Source organism: Dermacentor albipictus, unplaced genomic scaffold (assembly GCF_038994185.2).
Source record: "Dermacentor albipictus isolate Rhodes 1998 colony unplaced genomic scaffold, USDA_Dalb.pri_finalv2 scaffold_15, whole genome shotgun sequence".
Lineage (NCBI taxonomy): Eukaryota > Metazoa > Arthropoda > Arachnida > Ixodida > Ixodidae > Dermacentor > Dermacentor albipictus.
This window is the reverse complement of record NW_027225569.1, coordinates 9929844-9951160: the sequence shown is the minus strand read 5'-3', so window position 1 is coordinate 9951160 and position 21317 is coordinate 9929844.

The window sequence follows — 21317 nt, the reverse complement described above, 5'->3', positions numbered from 1 at the left end:
CGTGGCCCTTCCTGATTGTATAAGATACAGAGGTACTTGCGAGTCTGTCTTTTCTTTTATACACAGAGAAACAGAGAGAGAAAAAAGGCTTTAATTGGCATTTTCAAGAAGTTCACAATGCTCATATTTCTGAACTGGAGTGCTCACTCAAATTTTAAATAGCTTGGATTAACGGCAGATATAAAAGTACTAGCATAATAGCTTTCTAAACGTATAGGCGACACCACGAAATTTCACATGTGCAGAATTACACGAAAACCTTAAGTTTCCAAGTACGAAAAGTCAGTTCTTTGCCTGCTGTCGTGAAAGTGCAACCGAAGCGAATCCAGATCTCGGGTTTTTTTTTTCTTTGTTTTTATGAGCGGGTGAGCGAGTGGGGCCTATGACCGCTCAAAAGAAAGAACAAATATAAGAACGATTCCCCTCTGGTGGACAGCACCAGGAGTTGTCGTTGTCATAATCTGATGTCGGTCTTTGTCTTACTGCAGTTGCTTATAATAGCAGTTTGACGGTTAATGAGGAAGATATATTCAAAATCGAGGTATTTTGTGCATGCGGTAGACAAGTCATTTTCGACCCAACTACGCTCGCCCTCAAACTACCACGAGCAGAGCAATTTAGTATTGTTCCCATTCAATAGCTGTGCCTATACCATCGCCGAACCCCTTTGCTCGGCGAGGGTGCAGCTGTGGTAAAGGCTATTGAATGACAACAACAATTTCCTGGCAAAGTGTGGGAACTGTGATGACATTTCGTCTGGTTGTTGGCTTTAAGTATTCTCTTGTCTCCCCTTAGTACCATACTGTCTCTCCTCTGCGCTGTTGCATGTGAGTACAAAATAGTAAGTGCTGCACCTTCTGCACTACTTTTGCGGTGGGTGGGGGTGGGCAGGAGGGGGCTAACGCGTAATTAGTCTTCCAGAGGGCATTGTGTCGATAGCCAGGGTGTTTCAGTGGGCATTGTGACGGACAAAGAGGTCCAAAGAGTATTGTAGCGATGCCCACGAAGTTCTCGCTAAAAGGACTCGCACACGCCTTCCCCGCGTCCCTCTCATGTTCATTATGCACGCTCTCAAACCACCCACCGACGCGGCTGGCAAGCCAGTGACAGCAGCAGCAGCAGAATTGGAAAAAGTGAGGGAGGAGGCACAGAAAGCTTCGCTTTAAAATCTGGCAGAGCGCCCCTGTGCACGCTGTAACCTGCAATCCAGAGCTCTGGCGTTTTGACAAAATTCAATTTCATTCTGCAAAGTATTTCTTTCCCGTATTCAGCATGTGCACCTGTCCTACCCGTCTCGCGAGGGGAGACGGGCGAGTCTCGCGCAGGTCTACATATGCCAAGACATCGCGAACGTACTTGGCAGGTGGGCAGTAGCGCGCACACTTGAAAAATGCCTCACCACTGTTCCGTGAACAAAGATGGGTCTGCAAATGCCCCACCAATTTCTGGAATCTCGTTATATCTACAATGATTGGCTTGTTATCCTATTCATGCATGCAATAATACTGTCTCCAATTTGGGAGGGGAAATATTTCAGTAAATACCGTTGTTAGTCGGTGTTGTAAATACTTTATGCATCGCAAGTTGTACGTTGGTTCTCTATACTTTCTTAGATTATTCACCCTTTCTCTTTGAGCACTCCGTTCAGGCAGCTGTTTGTAAGCCAGTAGAACGTTCCTTTACTATACAACTACAAACTTAATAGTTTCTTTTTGTACAGCCAGCTTCGTAAATTGACGCAGACGCGAAGCCATGAGCGTTTTGCGCGGCTCTTTCTGCAGATGCTGCTTGAGCAAAGCATTGTGGTGGGTGAGAAGGCTCAAGTTTGCCAACGAACCTACCTTGCTTATAAACTTGAGAGAAGCAGAACGAATTGGGGTTATTGATTCGGCGAAAGAAGGTCAGGTGGGGTCAAAGCTTCTCGAATCGGCGTATCTTTTGTCCGCGTATGGTTCGTCGCACCCTTTTCTGCCTGTTTTGTCATGCTTGAAAGAAACCTAGACGACCGCACTGCTTTAGAGCAATTGTGGCGCGTCCAGCTGCATGCTGTCACGTGGCCTATTAATTTTGATAGATTCCTGGCGTCCCAAAAGCAAGAGCTGCACTAGTTCTGCCTTGCTGAAAACATTTTGAACATTTTTCTTTTGGTTAAGTATTCAATACTAGAAAAAGTAGGTGCGCGCTTTTGGATTCCGCGGAATTTGTGCGTGACGACATTTAGGAACTGTGTGCCACCTAGAACACTGTGACATAATAGATAGTAGTGCTTCAGCAACAGGTTTTTCCCAGGACATATTTAAAATGGCTTATCAAAACAGACAGTGAAACGGAGGGGGACTCTCTTCAGGAGTTTTGTCGGCTTTGAAAGCCCGACATGTCTCGGGGGGGGGGAAGGGCTTGGGGTAAGGCAGGGCCCATTTCTGGATCCGCCACTGGTTTTTAGTGCCGTGGGACACGCCGTCTCTTCGTGCAATTGTATGTTTGTGAATGTGATAAAAACAAACAAAAACACCCTTGCACCCACCCCCAATATTCTTAGTCAGTGCACCCTTTCGGTGGGTAAAAGGGTGTTATGGCATCTAGAACTTCCCTATGCTTCGCAAAAAGTCATGATGATGGGATGTTTCTTGAATGAAAACACCCTTCAAGGGTGTTATGATTCGCAATTCTCACCATCAAGGGTGTAAATTATTTTACTGTGTAGCTGATGTAACACAGCTGCAAAGAAATTTTTTGTAATTATTTATTGGGCAAGTGGGTAGGCGATGATGATCTTTTAATCAGAGAGCAGCGTCGGAAGATGCAGGCAACGGATCGCATTTGAAGCATTGAACTCTCTCAACACGTGATATGCCAAATGAAACCTCGCAGTGACACTGGTTCAACGCAAAAACAAGCAAGCTTTGCGAAGCAAAGACATCGATAACGCTTGCCGTTGTTCGCTGACAGCTCCGCGCAAATCAGAACGAGCACAAACGTGTAATTTACTAATGCTCCAGCCAAGAAATTTAGCAGCAAAAGGTGGAAGCACGAAATGAGAGCAGCCGTGTGCGCGCGCTCAGCTACCGAGGAAACTAACGGCAATCGTCACCGTCCCTGCACATCTCTGCAAGTATGCATGACCGCTTTGTACCTGCATCATATAGAAATAAATGTCGCTAAACTTCTGAACTTGGTGCATACCTCTAACTCGACGTCGTATACGATCTTGTCGGACACCTGTGACACGCACTTGGCTTTCACTGTCACATCACCGTCCACGATTTGTTCAACGCCGTGCACGTGCGGAAGCAGACGCTCCCTTTTCGTGAGGTTACCGCCACGAAAAAATCTGTCGGCGTCGGCAACCTTCTTGAAACCACATTGCAATCTTAGCATCGCTGTTGCGCAAGCGGGCGATCTGCCGTCGTCGAAAACGGAGCGCCGTGAGAACGAGCAGCGAAGAAACGCGCGGGCGGAACGATGTAAACAAGGCGGAGACCGCACCAAGGCGCGACAGCGCTGCATCACGTTTCCACATTGGGAGAGCTGTCAGGAGGCGCAGTAGCGCCGCCTGGCCATGGTTTTCTCGTCTATAGAGACTAGGGAGTGAGATAGAGAGAGAAATATCCCCGGCGAGGCGCGCGTTGTGACGTCATGTGCCTCCTCGGAAAACCGCCACGGCGAAATTGCAAGTTCGCGGCCATTAAAGCTTTCGCTTTAAAAGGGCGATGGAAACGGCGGCGTCTGTCTGCCCTTTTCATTACTCATGCCTGTCTTTGCACGTCTGCCTTTCAATTGACTTGAGCCAGTATGAACTGGCTCGAATTTATTCCAGTGCAAGAAACCTTTTCTCGTGACTTGTTGAGTGAAGGGGGGGAAAGGAGGTCGTGGTGGACGCCGCCAAGCTCGCACAAGAAAAACAGTATATAATTGCCACCGCTTTGTAATGTGTTCCATTTATTCCAGCATGCCCAACTTTGTACCTTACTGCAACACTCCGCCTGCGCCTCCTCTACGATGCAGAGAACTAAATCCATCGTGTAAATGTAAAATATAAAGTGCTGTATGATTTGCAGTGGTGTATGATTACAGCTTCTAGAATACTCTGCTTGTTGGTGTTTTTGTTTGCGTTTCTACAGAACAATAACCACTAGGGACGCGGCGGTAATGCTTCGGCTTTGATCGCTCCCCTGAAGTTGTGTCCATAGCTCGGCCTTGTGTGTGTGCCCTGCGTGGTGAGCATTTGTAATTGGTCTGTACTGCCCTGCAGTGCACGCGCTTCTACAAAGCACATTTGTCTCGGTCTACTTGAGTGCTTTCGCAGACAAAATGTCGGTTTGCGTTCAATACAAGGTTGACTCAAGAACTTCTGTTGTTGAACCCAGTGCCATTAAGCACTTTCATCCGACAAGCATTGCCAATTTTGACGGCATGAAATTGTATGAGGTATGGTGCGCCGGAAACGATAGTGTCCCCGGTGGCTATTGCAAACCAAGTTCCTCCATATGACCGGAAACCCGTTAGACAAATCCTACAGTGTCGGTATGCAGTCATATTGGGTGGCCGAAAAAGTTAAATAAAAGAAAACGTTCAGTCCACTTGGGGTTTTCAATGGGACCCAATTGTTCGCAAATGGAGATCACTGCAGGTTCATGTTCTTGCATTTAAACATTATTCGTGTTAAAAATACCAATTGGACCTAATTTAGGTCACTAGCTAAGCAATCCCGTGCAAGAACAAAATTTCATCATAAATTATTATCATAAAAATTGTCCGGTCCCCTTCAAGTCCACTCTCCCTTCTTGACAATGTTAATTTTCCAGAAATTAACTAGCATGACTTTCCTTTGTCTGACGGTTCATTTGAGCGCTCTCTCTGCATTAACCTCTGCCTGCATTTTAATTTTACGGAACTTTTCTTTCAGCCTACACGAGCTACACAGCATTCTACTAACATTCTGGACCGCCTTCCCGGTACTACACCCCGGCTTGTTCTCTGTTTAAGATATTCATCAGGTTTAAGTGATCAATGTCCTATTTATTTTAAGCTGCACACTTGTGCTCCCGCTATCAAAACGCAAAAGTTATCGACATTATAAAAACGCCGACTTTGTGTCCATAAACGGCGGGCTAATTCATTTGATCGCTCACTTCTTTCCAAGTTTTCACACTCGCATTCTCGATCGAAATTGGAGTTTATTCAAAGAAAAAGTAAATTTTTTTATGAATCAATTCATCTGTCACAAACCTATTATATCCAAATGTCGTGCTGTGTGGTTTTAACGCGCGTCTGCGGCGCCTGCTGAACAGCAAGATAAAGACTACTTTGGCGTGCCAAGGCAACACAAACGGCCGAATGCTGGAACGCTTAGGCCTCCGCCAACACGGAGCATAAACAAATTTCGTCTCAAGCAAAAAGAAACCATTACCAACAGACGCACCCGTCCCTTCATAGATATAACCCAAGTAAATTTTGGAATGTGGTGAGCGAGAGTAAGCCAAATACAGCAGGCCTTTGCCATGGTAACAACATTCCAATACACGAGATTTACTGCTGCAAAGTATTGAATCTATTTTTTGGCTCGTGTTTTTCTCGATGATGGCAATTGCATTCCTTCGTCCTTTTACACTTAACTTTCAACTGATGGATCCAATAAATTGATTCCGTTGAGGTGACATGTTTAATTGAGATACAGAAGATTTCACCTAGTTCGGCTATCACGGCGTAACAACGAATTTCATGAAAAGTACATCTACCTGCTCATCACTGATTCTTCGTGTAATATTTGAGTTGTCATTACAGAGTTGTTCCATTTATCATGATTGGGAGGCGGGAAGGCGGTCCCATTGCATAAATCAGCTAGTACCGGTTCAATACTTAACTATCGGCCCATTTCACTAAGGAGAATTCCCTGTAAACTTCTTGAGCAGATAATTTATTCTCATCTTACCTTCCTCGAATAACTTTTTCATTTCATGTCAATCTTGCTTCGGAAATTTATTTTTTTTCATATAAAACACAACTCCTATGTTTCACTAATGATTTATTTCGTGCTACGGATGCTAACGTCATCGTCCACTGCGTCTTCTTAGACTTCGCTAAGGCGCTTGACACTGATTATCATGATACACTACTAATTAAACTCCCTGCAGTTAATATTGATAATCAGGTATGAGGCTGGATTAAACGGTTTATTTCCAAGAGTAGCCAATAGGTCAATCATTATGACTCGCCTTTCGTTGCCGTAACCTCTGAACGAGCTCAAGGTTCTGTGTTAGGTCCTCTCTTGTTTTAAATTATCTTTAATGATCTTCCGAACAACGTTATCGCCCGTATAAAACGTTTCGCAGATGACTGTTTGCTATATCATTATTTACGCATTCCTGCGACGAAACAAATTGGGAATGAGACTTGAATGTAAATTATTCATGGTGCAGTGACTGCCTTGTGACACCTAACACCACTAAGTGCAAACACCGGCGTATTTCTAGCCACCCTCATCATAACACCTCCCGCTATCTTCTTAATAACTCTCCATTACCATCTGTCTCACCATATAAATATCTGGGTATTCACAGAACACACAATCTGTCCTAGAAAATCCACGTGAACTACGTATCTGACCAGGCTAACCGCACGCTCGAATCTTACGGCGCCATTGTATAGCTGCTAACAGCACAATTTAGCTTCATGTGTACGGGACGTTAATAAGACCTAAATTAGAATATGCATGCCCCATTCGGGATTCAAATCAGATAAATTAATTAAGATTTTAGAGTCCAATACCGCGCCGCCTGTTTTAAAGCTTCAAGTTACCCCCAAACATCAAGCGTACCTGCAATGAAATCAGCTCTTGGTCTTTCGGCTCTTTCTCTGCGCCGTAAGTACATTAGTTTATCTTTTGAATAAAATTTTATATACTGTAACGCACAGTTGAGTGAAGGTGCTTTAATTAGAGTAAGTTGGGCGAACTTGTGCACAACAAACAGCTAAGCGAGACTCTCACTTCAAAGTACACAGTCTTTCTCGCCAGCGTTCCGCACCTCTTCTTCCCTCGTGTCCCGCGCTGACGACCCGTTGCTCCGATCGCACGTGCCTTGTGAGCCCGTGTTGCCAGCTCTACTGCCGCTATCTTTCGTAAGTAGTAGTAGGCAAATGGACGGGTGCAGGAGGCTGCTGGCGCGCGTGATTTGAAGGTATCTTGCATAATTGTCCCCCTTCCAAATATGCATCGTCCGCATGCACATAAAGACGGCGGTGGTTTCTAGGCTGTCATTCGCAAAGCTTGTAGGCTGAAACAGCTATTGTCTGCCGTAGTATGGTTTCATTAGGAAGACATGAACGATTTCTGTTCAATGCTGCCGTCGTGAAGAGGTTACTTAACCTTCTGAAGCAACTTTACAGTTCAAGGGACTCGTTCGGCAAATTATCCTATACGGGCCAAAATAACGACAAAGCTTTTCGGATAGCACGCGCGTCCGTACAGGAGTCCACACCCATACTCTGTCGTCAGGTGCGAAATGGGCGTTTTTTCGTGCCAAGTTGCATCGGTCCGCGTCTTTTTGCTGTTACTGCAGAATGCGGTGTCGCCCCAGCTGCCGTGCTTCTTGAACTCATTGGGTGAAGTCTCTGATGTCATGGCAATTTTCGGAGGCCTTATCTACCGGCAGCATTGCATCTAAGGATGTGGTGACGGTCCGGCCGAAAACGAGTTGGAAAAGTGTCCTTTCACTCGTCTCTTACACAGCGGTATTGTACGCGAACATTGCGTAGTTTAGTATCTTACACTCTAAAAAAAAGGTGAAAAGTGAGTCATAGCAACTTGACTCTATTTTTTATGCTAAAACCCCTTTCTGCGCGAGTAGAGTCACAAAATAATGACTGACCCTTCTCCATGAATTCATTGACACCCAGTTGCTTAAGAAGAGTCGTCGTGAAATATCGTGACTCTTTTGATATTCGAGATGAGTTTTGGTGAGAGAAAGACTATAATGCAGGAGAAGAAATATTACATAACGTCTTCCGTTGTAGGCATGCGCTCAGGTTTTCTGTCCTGGTTGTAAAGCAGTGTATCATTCTTTCGTCCTTGTCATGTTCTGCAATTACATCGAAGTCTAAATATTGATTTTTCTCGACCATGTTTGTTGATATCTCACACACTTAAGTGATAGCTGGTTTCCTATAAGGAAGACCTGGATTTGTCACGCTAAATTCTGACCACAAGTAAACTTTAGAAAAAAGTATGGGCTACTAAAGAGAGCACAGCAACGAGACAACAAGTTCAGTACGCGCACTCAACAGTGTCGATTGTAAATGTAATTGCGCGACGCAAAATTAACTTTGAGGATTTAAGTTCCAAAATTAAGATCTTGTTATGAGGCGCACGGCAATAAAAACTGCAGATTTATTTTCTGCAGCTCGGGTTATTTAATGTCCACGGACGCTATACGCGTGTTTTCGCATTTTTCCCCCATTGGAATGCGACGGCTGCGGTTGTAATTAGACCCGTGACCTCGAGCTCAGCCGCGCAACACTAAAGCCACTGGGCTACCGCAGTGCGTTGCGTTCCGCGACCAGAAACAAGCATTATAGCGTACGCAACACTGCTTTTGAACCCCCCTCAAAATATAAAACAAAAATGTAGCAGTTTTGCCCCAAAGTTGCATGAACCACTGCACGAACAACTGCACGAGTTCGTAGTTTCATCGGCTGAATAAACCGCAGTAAACATTCGCTCACTCATTAAATTAGCAAGCACGGGGTCATGCGCGCACTCGCAAACATGAGCGGATCTCACTCAATGACCACGAACACTCGCTGTCACAGCGCTGGCGTGATGAATGGCGCAAACAGAGAGCGGACCGAACGCTTCTGCTGCCTCTTCCTTCAACGCGCCTCCGAAACTTGAAATTGCGCTATCTGAGCGCCCCCCACCTTTGCACCCATCGGAAATTATCCCCAAGACAGAGCGAGGGCAGCGCCAGCAGCAACGGCCAGAGGAGGAGAAGCGTGCTAAACCAGCGCCTTCCTTACCTGGCTTGCGCGTGTATTATCACGTGACCTCCTATAGATACTTCGGGCGCCCAACCAGCCACGATACATCTCGGCTCATCCTCAAACACTTCCTTTCACGCGCCCAGCAAACGGCGCGGTATAGGATCTTATCGCACTTGGACTTTATGCGTGAGTTCCGGGCAACACCGACAGATATATTTCGACGGTTTTGTCCGTATAATTCATATCGCAAAATTTCCAATAAACAGAAAATTTTACTTAGGACCAACCACGCTGCTTTTCCGCGTCTTGATAGAGCGGTGAACGATATTCCTAGAAGAAGTGTTGCTAAATCTCCGCCAAATGACTACGCTCGCATTTGAGGACAGCGGCACACAGTCGCACGAACTTCTAGAGGAAATACCAGAGTTCTGGCAGCTTCAGGTGCCCTAGATTATTCAGTAAGATGGGCGGCTTTAAGCGGGAGACACACGGTCCGATTTGGTGTCCGATCCGGCGTCCGACGCGCCGGAACGGCAGCCGGAATCGAGGTGTTTTGCCGTGCCGAAGCGCCGGATCGGACGTCCGGCGTGCGACAAACCGGGCAGATTTTCATCGTCCGACGCGTCCGACAACCGCACCGTCGTCTGGCCGCAGCCAATGACAGCGCGGCTGGCATGTGACGTTCCCTCCACGGAGGCGGCGCTGGCTGTCATGGCCGGTTTCTCGCAGTGTTTTTTTTTTTTCCTTGCCTGCTGCAGTTTGTTTCCGACACGACATAGTTGCCAGTTCAGTAAAATTATCTCGACGTGTGACTGTTATTCAAAGCAACGCCTAGTACACTAGGACTAAGCTACTGGCGAGATCAGGAGACGCGACGCGAGGGCATTTCGCGGGCAGGCAGCACACACCGACCGTCTGAGCGAGGCTGCTCACTTTGCTTGCACGTTTGCCCTTCGCAACGACTGCGTCGAGTAAACCAATTGTATTTAATTATGGGCGACCTAAGTGTACAGTGTTAATTGTTTTGGCAAACATAAGCGCTCTTCGACGAGCTCGGGTTGGATCGTAAGCGCCGTCGGTCGCGGCGTCTGCCTAGCTAAGCCTACCTGCCCTATCGCTGGCTGTTAGCGGAGTCGTCAGTGGACGACGCGCCGTCGTGAAGTGTTCTGTCACTCGCAGGGGCATAACGTTATTGGCAGTGTCCGCGTAAAGCGACGCAGTGTTGTGGAGAGTTCTTTATATTGCGTTTCTCGACGTGGCTCTGAAGTCAAGCTGGAGGGCTGGATCTGGGCGGAGCTTACGCGCCGCTCAATCTTTCGGATGCACGCACCGTGTGTCCCGAATCATCGTATGCCGCATGCCGGAGCATGCGGCGCCGCACGTTGGATCGGACGCCGAATCGTACCGTGTGTCTCCTGCTTTATAGTTCTACCTTACATCAGAGAAAACTGCACTCGACAGAGATTAAGGGCAGCCCCACCGTTTTAGCTAAGCAAATTAAGTGCAATTACGCCGCGTCTTCACACTTCAAGCCCAACGATAGATATTTCAAACGTAACCACACGGACGAACAAATTTTGCTTTTGCACAAAGAAAGTAGCGGGTATTTCAATATAAATGTTAAAGTCATGGCTGTTTCATTCGTGAATATTACGTGACGCAAAACGGTTTTTACTTGAACGCCAGTAAAGAAAACCGAAGCTAGGGCAACTGTTTTGCGCAGTTGTGCGGGTACAAAATGATCCAAAGCCGAAGCCGTTAATAGCAAGACGCCATTTCGCGGTTGTGTTGCATCATGCGCGAGTACGTTGTCGTTGAATGGCTCTGAGAACGCTGCGTTAGGGGCGACTGCAACCAGGGGTTGCGGCAAGTTACGGTGGGAACTTCTTTCCGTGCTGTGCAATTGCGGCGAGGAGGACCGCCGCCAGCAGCAGCGTGCCACCGATTTCGTCTTTGCCGACATCGAGCAAGTGCAGCTCGCCGGACCGCCAGAAGTATCTGAAGCGTTGCGGTTTGCACTGCGTCTTTCATTGTGATATGAGAGATCGCATCGCACAGAGACGGCCAGATGCATACGAAAGACTACCAGCGGGGTGTGACCTGTGCCGTATTTCTCCTAACTTGTCAGTTGAGCATATCAGCTTTTGTTCCGAGTTTACAAACGGCACATACTCAACCCCTCCGGTGTGGCTACATTTTGCGCCACGTTTCTCTTGGCAGTTCACAGACGTTTCTTAGGCATGCGTGTGCTTTTGTATGCAAAAATAGTACTGGCAGATCGAAACCTCAGGAGAGCATCTGAAATTATTGCAAAGCTGTACTGCCAGGAGAAACACCGTTCTTAACGACTCTAGTGACGAGTTGCCTGTCGCATCGGAAAATCCGTAGAATATGAAGTACTGCGTAACTTGAAGTGTAGATACAAAACTCGCACCAGTGTGACTTTCGCTGGCGAAGACCGGTAGTCAAAACGACAACTTGTGTATTTAGAAGATTTACTGGCGCTTTAGCCATATTACTGCGAATAATAAAAGCGCTACAGTGCTGTATGGAGTGTCAGGCGATGTGGCAGCACATATATTTTCGTAGCGGTAACGCGGCTGGCGGCATGCACAAGCGAACAGACACAACGCTTTAAAAGCGCTGGAACAGAACAAATTGAATGTGCATTTGGCTGCAAGTCGGAAACACATTAGCTCACAATCTAAGCCGATATATAATGTATTCTTTTTTACCTAATTTTATTTTCACTGATGTAAATATTTAAACGCATGAATTTGCTACAACCACTATATAGTAAATCCTACTATGCTTACACAACCTGGGTGTGTTATGTGGTGAATTTGTTACATCGCTACTGGATTTTCTATTTTGTGTCCAGTGTTTTATGAAAGAAAGGGTCGTTTGATTTGTAGTTTTATGTTAGTGCGTTTATTTCGCAAGCAGAAATGAGTTCATTGCAAAGTTGTACCTCCCACTGAACTGCATAGGAACCCAAGTGAATCATGTCTTGGCTAATGTAATATGCGTATAACAATTTTAAGTATATACAGCTTTAGTTGGCTTAGTAGCATATTTTGTAAAAGTAAAAGGCTATTTGTTATTTTACTGCTTCCATGCAAAAATACCTTTTTTCTTGTACCAAGCACCTCTGATAGCATTAAATGAAATGAAGTGTGGTGTATGTTTCTACTAATTTAATAAAGGAAATTTCGTCTGCCGTGTATCAGAGATGAGTTCACCTTCTTGTACGAAACAATGTGTATCGCCACTGCTACCACTGTTGTCCTGTCTATTTTTGTAATTTTGAAATATATTTTATTTTGGGTAATCAAGAAATGGGGGGGGGGGATGAGCCAGAAGTAGTCGCTGCCTTATCCATCACGTTATGCGTGAGACAAATCGTAGCAGGCACTTTCGCATATATCATTAGCAAATGATGCTATTTGTTGCAATTTTTGTGTCCACTTTTCTGCCTTTATTTATTTTAGTATGATTGTGCAAAGGGTACTGCTTTTACATCGTGACAGAGTAATTGCCCAAAGACGAGACATGGCTGGAGCAGTCAACACACACAAGCCTCCTTTGACCTTAACCCAATGTTGCGCAGTTCATCTGTCGTTATCTACCATCAAGCCCAAGTTCCTCCTCAGCTACATTTACTGATTCTCCGTTATTACAATTTCGTTGACAACATTGAAAGTACAGAGGTATACAGGAAGACAGAGTCTTGAAATGATGAAGAGCCGTAGAACAAGGATTATCGCTACAGCCAATGTTTCGACAAAGGGAAGGAGATAAATTTTCTTGTCAAAACGTTGGTTCCAGTGAAATTTCTTGCTCTGTCACTATTTATGGTTAAAAGAAAGCGTTGTTGTTCTTGCTGAAGTATTATGCATTATGGAATAAAAATGAGTAGGGTGAAATGTAAGGAATGTCAATGTTCTTATGTATTTTAATGCTAAACAGAAAAAGGCAAGAAAATCAAGAATAAGATGTAGAGAACCACTTTGATATTTTTTCACGACCCACTTGGCCAGCTGCATTCTCAGCTTGCAATTTGTTGCATTAGTGAACACTGAAATTAGTTCATTGAATTAGCTTGGTGATTTACGTACGTTAGCAAATACATTAGGCTCCTTGTTGAACATAAAAATACGCAATTGTTATTTTCGCCTCACATTGTTGCATCTGCTTATTAGAACCATACACTTGCAGCACCTTTGGAACATATGATACGAAGCTCAAGGCCTGCCTCGCGACCGTGATTACAAAGGAGAATTAGTCTGTGAATCTATAAATAGTCTCTTTGGATCGTAGTGTAAGACCTGCATTTTCGTAACATTAATATATCGCGCGATAAAGAGTTAATTGAATCTTAGTGCAGTTTTTTTTTTTGCACTGCATGGCTGAGCACTAGTGGAATGGTTTCAGTTTAGTTCTTTTTATGCAACCTATGGGAGTGCAGCTGATTCAGCAGCATTATTATTCTAATGACATTAATGCATGACTGCAGATGAGAAGCAATAGGTGCACATGTATAATATGCTTTCAAAATTTTTATGCCGCCATATGTAAACAAAAACTTAAACTAGCGTGTACATAGCAGATAGCTAGCAGATTTCATTTAAGCGGATGCACTGAATGTAACTGTAATATTTAATTAATGTGCGTGTGCACTAATCCGCATAAAGTCTTGCATGAAGATTCACGGCTGCGTGTATGTGATATTTTTCGAGTGCTTACATCCCCATGCATGACTTTCTACGTACAGTTTCCTAAGTATGTTCTCATATGCATAGTGGATGCAAAAAGTGTTTGTAAACATCTCCAATAGGCTGCTCATTAACAACCCCAGCAGCGAGTGTTTATATATAGTCACATTATAATCACCTGCTAAAACATAGTTGGCCAAAGTGGTCTGTATAGCTAGTATACAGGGTGTCCCTGTCATTCTAGCAAAGCTGTGGTCAATGAAAATAAAATATTAAGAAACACACAGTGCAAGATACACTATTTTACAAAGACTACTAATCACACCTCAGGCGTCTGAGCACCATAAGTCATAAAAATGGACCTTATTGCACCGTCTTCCTTAAATATTCTTAGTTGAACAGCTTCGTTATATTTATGTTTGCTGGGACACCCTGTATAGAAAATAGTCGACAAAAATTCTGAGGCTAAAGACTACAGAGTGTTTCAGCTAAGTTGCACCAAGTATTAAAAAATAAACATATATATCACGTGTGTCGAATCGGCGCACTATTGTTCTAAGCCATATGGAGCGCGTTATGATACTTTCTTTCCAGTCCGCCGAGCTGGCTAGTTAACGGATATTGCTTAATTAGCTTTTTAAATAGTAACTCCAGTGAAAAATTCGTCATACAAATGTTGTAACGCTTGCTCAGAAGCAGTGGAATATTTCACCTATGCTAAAATAACTGTCCTGTTTAATGTTTTTTCCTGCTTTTCATTAAAGTACCGGAAATTTAAGAAAAAAGACATACTACGTGACTGCTGGCTAACATACTGCGCTTTTAGTGCCCTCAAATGTAACTTGAACGAATTAACAAAGGCTGCTCCACGCGCAGAGATGAAATTGATCAGGCTATCGGTGACTGCGATAGGCCTTGAACGATAAAAGGGTGTACCGTTTTGCGAAAGAAAGCGACCGCTACGTGCGAATGCAATATGGAACCGGAAGCAGTAATTGACGCAGCGCAGGCGTTCTTTTCTTTTCGGGCCAATGAAGAAAAACAGTAGAGGGTGTGAGGATGATAGTGTAACGAACGACGGAGATGAAAACCATGCTGCCTCCGGTCCCGTATAGCATTCGCACGTGGCGGCCGCCATTTTAGTTTAACGCTTTTTTATCCCTAAAACGGCATGCCGCTTTTGCTACTTAACGTCCATCGCAGTCACCGACACCGTTATCATCGTTATCAATGGATATCTCTGTGCGCGAGGCAGCCTCTGCTAATATGTTCAACTTACATTTTAGGGCACTAAAAGCGTTGCGGGTTGCCGGCAGTCACGTCGTATTTCTTTTTTTAATAACACGCACTTTGAACAAAGGCTGGAACAAAATTAAACAGGGTAGTTATGTTAGAATAGATGAAACATTCCGATGTTTCTGCACAAACAGCTACAACTTCTATATCGAAGATTTTTCGCTAGAGTTATTACTTAAAAATTTAAGCAATCATTGTTAAATAGCCATCTAGGCCGATTGGCAAAAATATCATGACGCGCTGCATATGGCTCAGAGCAATACTGCGCCAATTCAACACGCGTAGTGCCTATGTTTGTTTTTTAATAGTAGGCTAAAGTTAGCTGAAACACCTGTATCGATTTGCTATACATTGGTCTACAGGAATTGCTTATAGGTATTCTTTAGACTAAATTTGCCAAAAAGTGTAAGGCCACTAGTCCACAGACTTAGACTGCTCTATAGGAATACTGTATGTATAGTCTATAGACGTTTGCGTATAGGCATTCCGTAGACTGCAGTCTACAAAAGTAGAACTGTATAAGCCTACGCACTTTTGTCTAGAGACAGTCTATAGACTTGGCATTCTATAGACTAGCCTACAAAGAGTGTAATGCCATAAGCGCATAGACTGTCTGTAGACTAGTCTGAAGAAATATCTACACAATGTCTATGGACTTCATAGACACATGTCTATAGACTTTCAACAAACATTTTTGTAAGGGAGGGGGCAATTAGGTCGAGAAAGCAGGCGAGTGGGAACATTCCTCGAACTTACGATGCTGAATTTCACGCCGATCATAACAGTAGGCTAGTTAGTCCTAAATTGGAGTACTTTTCTTCCGTGCGTGCTGTACGTATACCGGGACATGTAAAAATCAGGAAAACGTTCCCACCGTTTCGTAGGCACGTCCATGTGCACTAAAATATACCAAATCACAGGAGCAGTGGATTCGTTGTAAGCGAAGCTTTGATCATACATTGCAATTTGACGCACCAAGACAGTGGGGAGAAACTCCCCGGTTTCCGTGGGCGTAGTGCTCCTGTATATTGTCACGTGGTAGTGACGGCGAAGAAAGAAGCAGTACGGTGGAATACAAAACTAGCTTTTATTGGGCGAACCTGTGCCCACAAAACAGGCTACACTTATAGCACAACGAAAGCGGCGAACACAGTCGGCGATCGTCGAAAATCTGATCAGCGGGTCAAGCGCGTCGGCTTTTATACAGCAGTCATCGAATATTCCAGATTAATCCTTGGGACCCGCATGCCTTCTACAAAGTTCTACACCATTCGTGTCAAGCGATGAAGTCAGATAACACAAGGTCCGGCGACAACAGACAGCGGATAGAAGCATCGATAACTTTCCAGAAAGTTCGGATACATGCAAGCGCGTCCCGCACTGTGCGATAACATTTGTTAGGCGGCTAAACGTGGTCGCCCGATAAAGATAAGTACACGTGTCATTACCCCCCCCCCCCTTAAAAAGCATCGACCCGATGCTGCAAACAAACGAAAGTAATAAATAAGCACTCGTAGCAAATAAAACAACAAAATAAGGGAAGTTCGTTAGCGTCCGTAAAACGGTTTAAGACGCACCACGCGGACCACTTCAGGTCGTGCGCGGCGCCGCTGTGAATGCGAAATGCCGTCTGGCGCGACCTCATAGTCCAGTGCGCCAATACGTCGGATGACCTTGTAGGGTCCGAAATAGCGTCGCAGTAGTTTCTCACTCAGTCCTCGTCGGCGTATCGGGGTCCATACCCAAACACGGTCGCCGGGCTGGTACTCGACGAAGCGTCGTCGGAGGTTGTAGTGTCGGCTGTCGGTACGCTGCTGGTTTTTGATCCGTAAGCGGGCGAGTTGTCGGGCTTCTTCGGCGCGCTGGAGATAGGTAGCGACGTCAAGATTCTCTTCGTCAGTGACGTGCGGCAACATGGCGTCGAGCGTCGTCGTCGGGTTCCTGCCGTAAACCAACTTGAACGGCGTGATCTGTGTTGTTTCTTGCACCGCCATGTTATAAGCGAATGTTACGTACGGCAGGACGGCATCCCAGGTCTTGTGTTCGACGTCGACGTACATCGCTAGCATGTCGGCGAGAGTCTTATTCAGCCGCTCCGTAAGACCATTCGTCTGCGGATGGTAAGCCGTTGTCCTCCTGTGCCTTGTCTGACTGTATTTCAGAATGGCTTGGGTGAGCTCCGCTGTAAAGGCCGTTCCTCGGTCGGTGATGAGGACTTCTGGGGCGCCATGTCGCAGCAGGATGTTTTCGACAAAGAATTTCGCCACTTCGGCTGCGCTACCTTTCGGCAGTGCTTTTGTTTCAGCGAAGCGGGTGAGGTAGTCCGTCGCCACGACGATCCACTTATTTCCGGTTATTGACGTCGGAAAGGTTCCCAGCAAGTCCATGCCGATCTGCTGGAATGGTCGGCAAGGAGGCTCGATTGGCTGTAGTAATCCGGCTGGCCTTGTCGGCGGTGTCTTGCGTCGCTGACAGTCTCGGCATGTTCTGACATAACGGGCGACGTCGGCGGTCAGGCGCGGCCAATAATACTTTTCTTGTATCCTCGATAGTGTCCGGGAAAATCCGAGGTGTCCAGCGGTCGGATCGTCATGTAGGGCATGCAATACTTCTGGACGAAGTCCTGACGGGACAACAAGAAGGTAGTTGGCGCGGACTGGCGAGAAGTTCTTCTTCACGAGTAGACTGTCTTGAAGCGTGAAGGAAGATAATCCGCGCTTAAATGCCCTGGGGACAACGTCGGTGTGCCCTTCCAAATAATCGACGAGGCCTTTAAGTTCCGGGTCCGCTCGTTGTTGTTCGGCGAAGTCTTCCGCGCTTATTATTCCAAGGAAGGCGTCGTCATCGTCGTCATCTTGCGGCGGCGGGTCAATCGGGGCGCGGGATAGGCAATCGGCGTCTGAGTGTTTTCGTCCGGATTTGTATGTTACGGTGATGTCGTATTCTTGTAGTCTGAGGCTCCACCGTGCCAGCCGTCCTGAGGGATCCTTTAAATTCGCTAGCCAACACAAGGCGTGATGGTCGCTGACGACTTTGAATGGCCTGCCATATAAGTAAGGGCGAAATTTCGCTGTAGCCCAAACGATGGCGAGGCATTCCTTTTCGGTTGTAGAATAATTGCCTTCCGCTTTTGACAACGACCGGCTAGCGTAAGCTATCACGTGTTCATGTCCATCTTTTCTCTGGACCAGGACGGCGCCGAGGCCTAGGCTACTGGCATCAGTGTGGATTTCGGTATCGGCGTGATCGTCGAAGTGCGCAAGTACGGGCGGCGACTGCATGTGTCGTTTGAGTTCTTGAAATGCCTCTGCCTGCGGCGTTTCCCACTTGAACTCGACGTCGCATTTAGTTAGCTGCGTCAGCGGCTCAGCGATGCGTGAAAAGTTCTTGACAAATCGCCTGTAGTAGGCACACATGCCAAGAAATCTACGCACTGCCTTCTTGTCGATGGGCTGTGGGAACTTTGCTATGGCAGCTGTCTTCTGCGGGTCGGGGCGGACTCCAGATTTGCTGATCACGTGGCCTAAAAATAGAAGCACCTCGTAAGCGAAGCGGCACTTTTCCGGCTTCAGAGTAAGTCCTGATGACCTGATGGCCTCTAGTACTGTTGCCAGCCGCCTAAGGTGAACGTCGAAATTTCCGGCGAAGACGACGACGTCATCCAAGTATACGAGACAGGTCTGCCACTTCAATCCTGCTAAAACCGTGTCCATCACGCGCTGGAACGTTGCAGGCGCCGAGCACAGTCCGAATGGCATAACCTTGAACTCGTAGAGGCCGTCTGGGGTGATGAAGGCGGTCTTTTCGCGATCTCTTTCGTCGACTTCTATTTGCCAATAGCCAGACTTTAGGTCCATGGACGAGAAGTATTTAGCGTTGCAGAGCCGATCCAATGCGTCGTCTATCCGTGGGAGGGGGTATACGTCTTTCTTCGTGATCTTGTTCAGACGACGATAATCGACGCAGAAACGTAGGGTTCCGTCCTTTTTCTTTACCAGAACAACAGGGGATGCCCACGGGCTTTTCGACGGCTGGATGATGTCGTCGCGCAGCATTTCGTCGACTTGTTCTCTTATAGCTTCACGTTCTCGCGCCGAAACTCGGTAAGGGCTCTGACGGAGTGGGCGAGCGCATTCCTCGGTGATTATGCGATGCTTGGCGACTGGTGTTTGTCGAATCCTCGATGACGTCGAAAAGCAGCCTTTGTATCGTCGGAGCAGACTTCTGAGCTGCTGTTGCTTCATCATAGGGAGATTTGGATTAATGTCGTAGTCTGGTTCGGGAACCATGGTCGTCGGGGAAGATGCGGCGGAATCCGAGAGGACAAACGCATTACTTGTTTCCAGAATTTCCTCGATGTACGCGATCGTCGTGCCCTTGTTGATGTGCTTGAACTCCTGGCTGAAGTTTGTCAGCAACACTTCAGTTTTCCTCCATGCAGTCGAGCAATCCCTCTTGCGACGCAAATTTCATGGTCTAGCAGTAGACGTTGGTCGCCTTCAATGACGCCTTCTACGTCAGCGGGTGTTTCGGTGCTGACCGAAATAACGATGCTGCAGCGAGGCGGGACGCTCACTTGATCTTCGAGCACACTCAAGGCGTGGTGACTACGAGGGCTCTCCGGCGGCATTGCTTTATCTTCCGACAGCGTTACTGACTTCGACTTCAGGTTGATGATTGCGCCGTGTTGGTCCAGGAAGTCCATACCGAGAATGACGTCTCGTGAACACTGTTGGAGGATAACGAAGGTGGCAGGGTAAGTCCGGTCATGAATGGTTATTCTTGCCGTGTAGATCCCAGTCGGCGTGATGAGGTGTCCTCCAGCGGTGCGAATCTGAGGGCCTTCCCATGCGGTCTTAACTTTCTTCAACTGGGCGGCGATGTGTCCACTCATTACGGAGTAATCGGCCCCTGTGTCGACTAAGGCAGTGACTGCGTGGCCGTCGAGAAGCACGTCGAGGTCGGTTGTTCTTTGTCTGGCATTGCAGTTAGGTCTTGGCGTTGGATCACGGCTGCGTCGTGTTGAACTGAGGTTGGAACGTCGCGTCGTCAAGTCGTCTTTCGTCGGTGTAGTTTTGGCTTCCAGACTTCGTCGGGACGGCGGCGTGTCGTTATGTCGTCGAGATGGTCTCTTCGTCGTCTTCGTCGTCGGCGGAGGATCTTCGTCAGTTCGACGAACAGCAACCGCACCTCCATCGGTTGCTGCTTTTAGTTTTCCGGGTATGGGCTCGCAGAGCGGCCCCGGGCTGGGCTAGTGTATGGACGGCGCTGCGGCGACAGGTAGCGGCCTGGTGACGGCGAACGGGACGGTCGTCGAGAGTTCCACTGAGTGGCGGCTAGGTAATCGGCAATGTCACGTGGGCGCTCCCCAAGCTGTGGACGCGGCGCGTTGACGGCGAACCCTCTCAGTCCCATGTCGCGGTATGGGCATCGGCGGTACACATGGCCGGCTTCTCCGCAGTGATAGCAGAGCGGGCGGTGGTCGGGGGCTCGCCAAATGTCCGTCTTCCTCGTATAGGTGCGCTGGGCGACGGGTGGGCGCGCTGGCGGCGGCGGCGGTGGACGACGGAATTGCGGTGTTGCAGGACCTTGGCGTGGTCGCGCAGGGGGGCCTTGACGGCGGGCGACGGCGGCGGCGTAGGTCATTGCTTCCGGCTGCGGTGGTTCTGGTTGCACCTCGGGAACTCCAAGGGATCTGTGCACCTCTTCCTTCACGATGTCGGCGATAGAGGCCACTTGAGGCTGCGACGAAGGCAGGATCTTGCGCAGTTCTTCGCGCACAATGGCCCTGATGGTCTCTTGAAGGTCGTCCGAACCTAGTCCTTGGATGGCATACTGCGGCGTGTGCCCCTGGCGGTTATATTGCCGGGTGCGCATCTCCAGAGTTTTCTCGATCGTCGATGCCTCTGAAGAAAACTCAGCCACAGTCTTCGGTGGGTTACGAATGAGTCCGGCGAAAAGGTCTTGCTTGACGCCGCGCATCAGGAAGCGAAATTTTTTCTCCTCCGACATTTCCGGGTCGGCGTGCCTGAAAAGACGGGCCATCTCCTCCGTGAAGATTGCGATCGTCTCGTTTGGCAGCTGCACTCTGGTTTCTAGTAGAGCTTGGGCTCGCTCTTTTCGCACGACGCTTGTAAACGTGTACAAGAAGCCGCTTCGGAAAAGGTCCCACGTCGTTAAGGTGGCTTCCCGATTCTCGAACCACGTCCTGGCGGCGTCTTCCAATGCGAAATAGACATGCCGCAGCTTGTCGTCGCTGTCCCAACTGTTAAGCTTAGCGACCCTCTCATACGTTTCGAGCCAGGTTTCCGGGTCCTCGAATGTTGA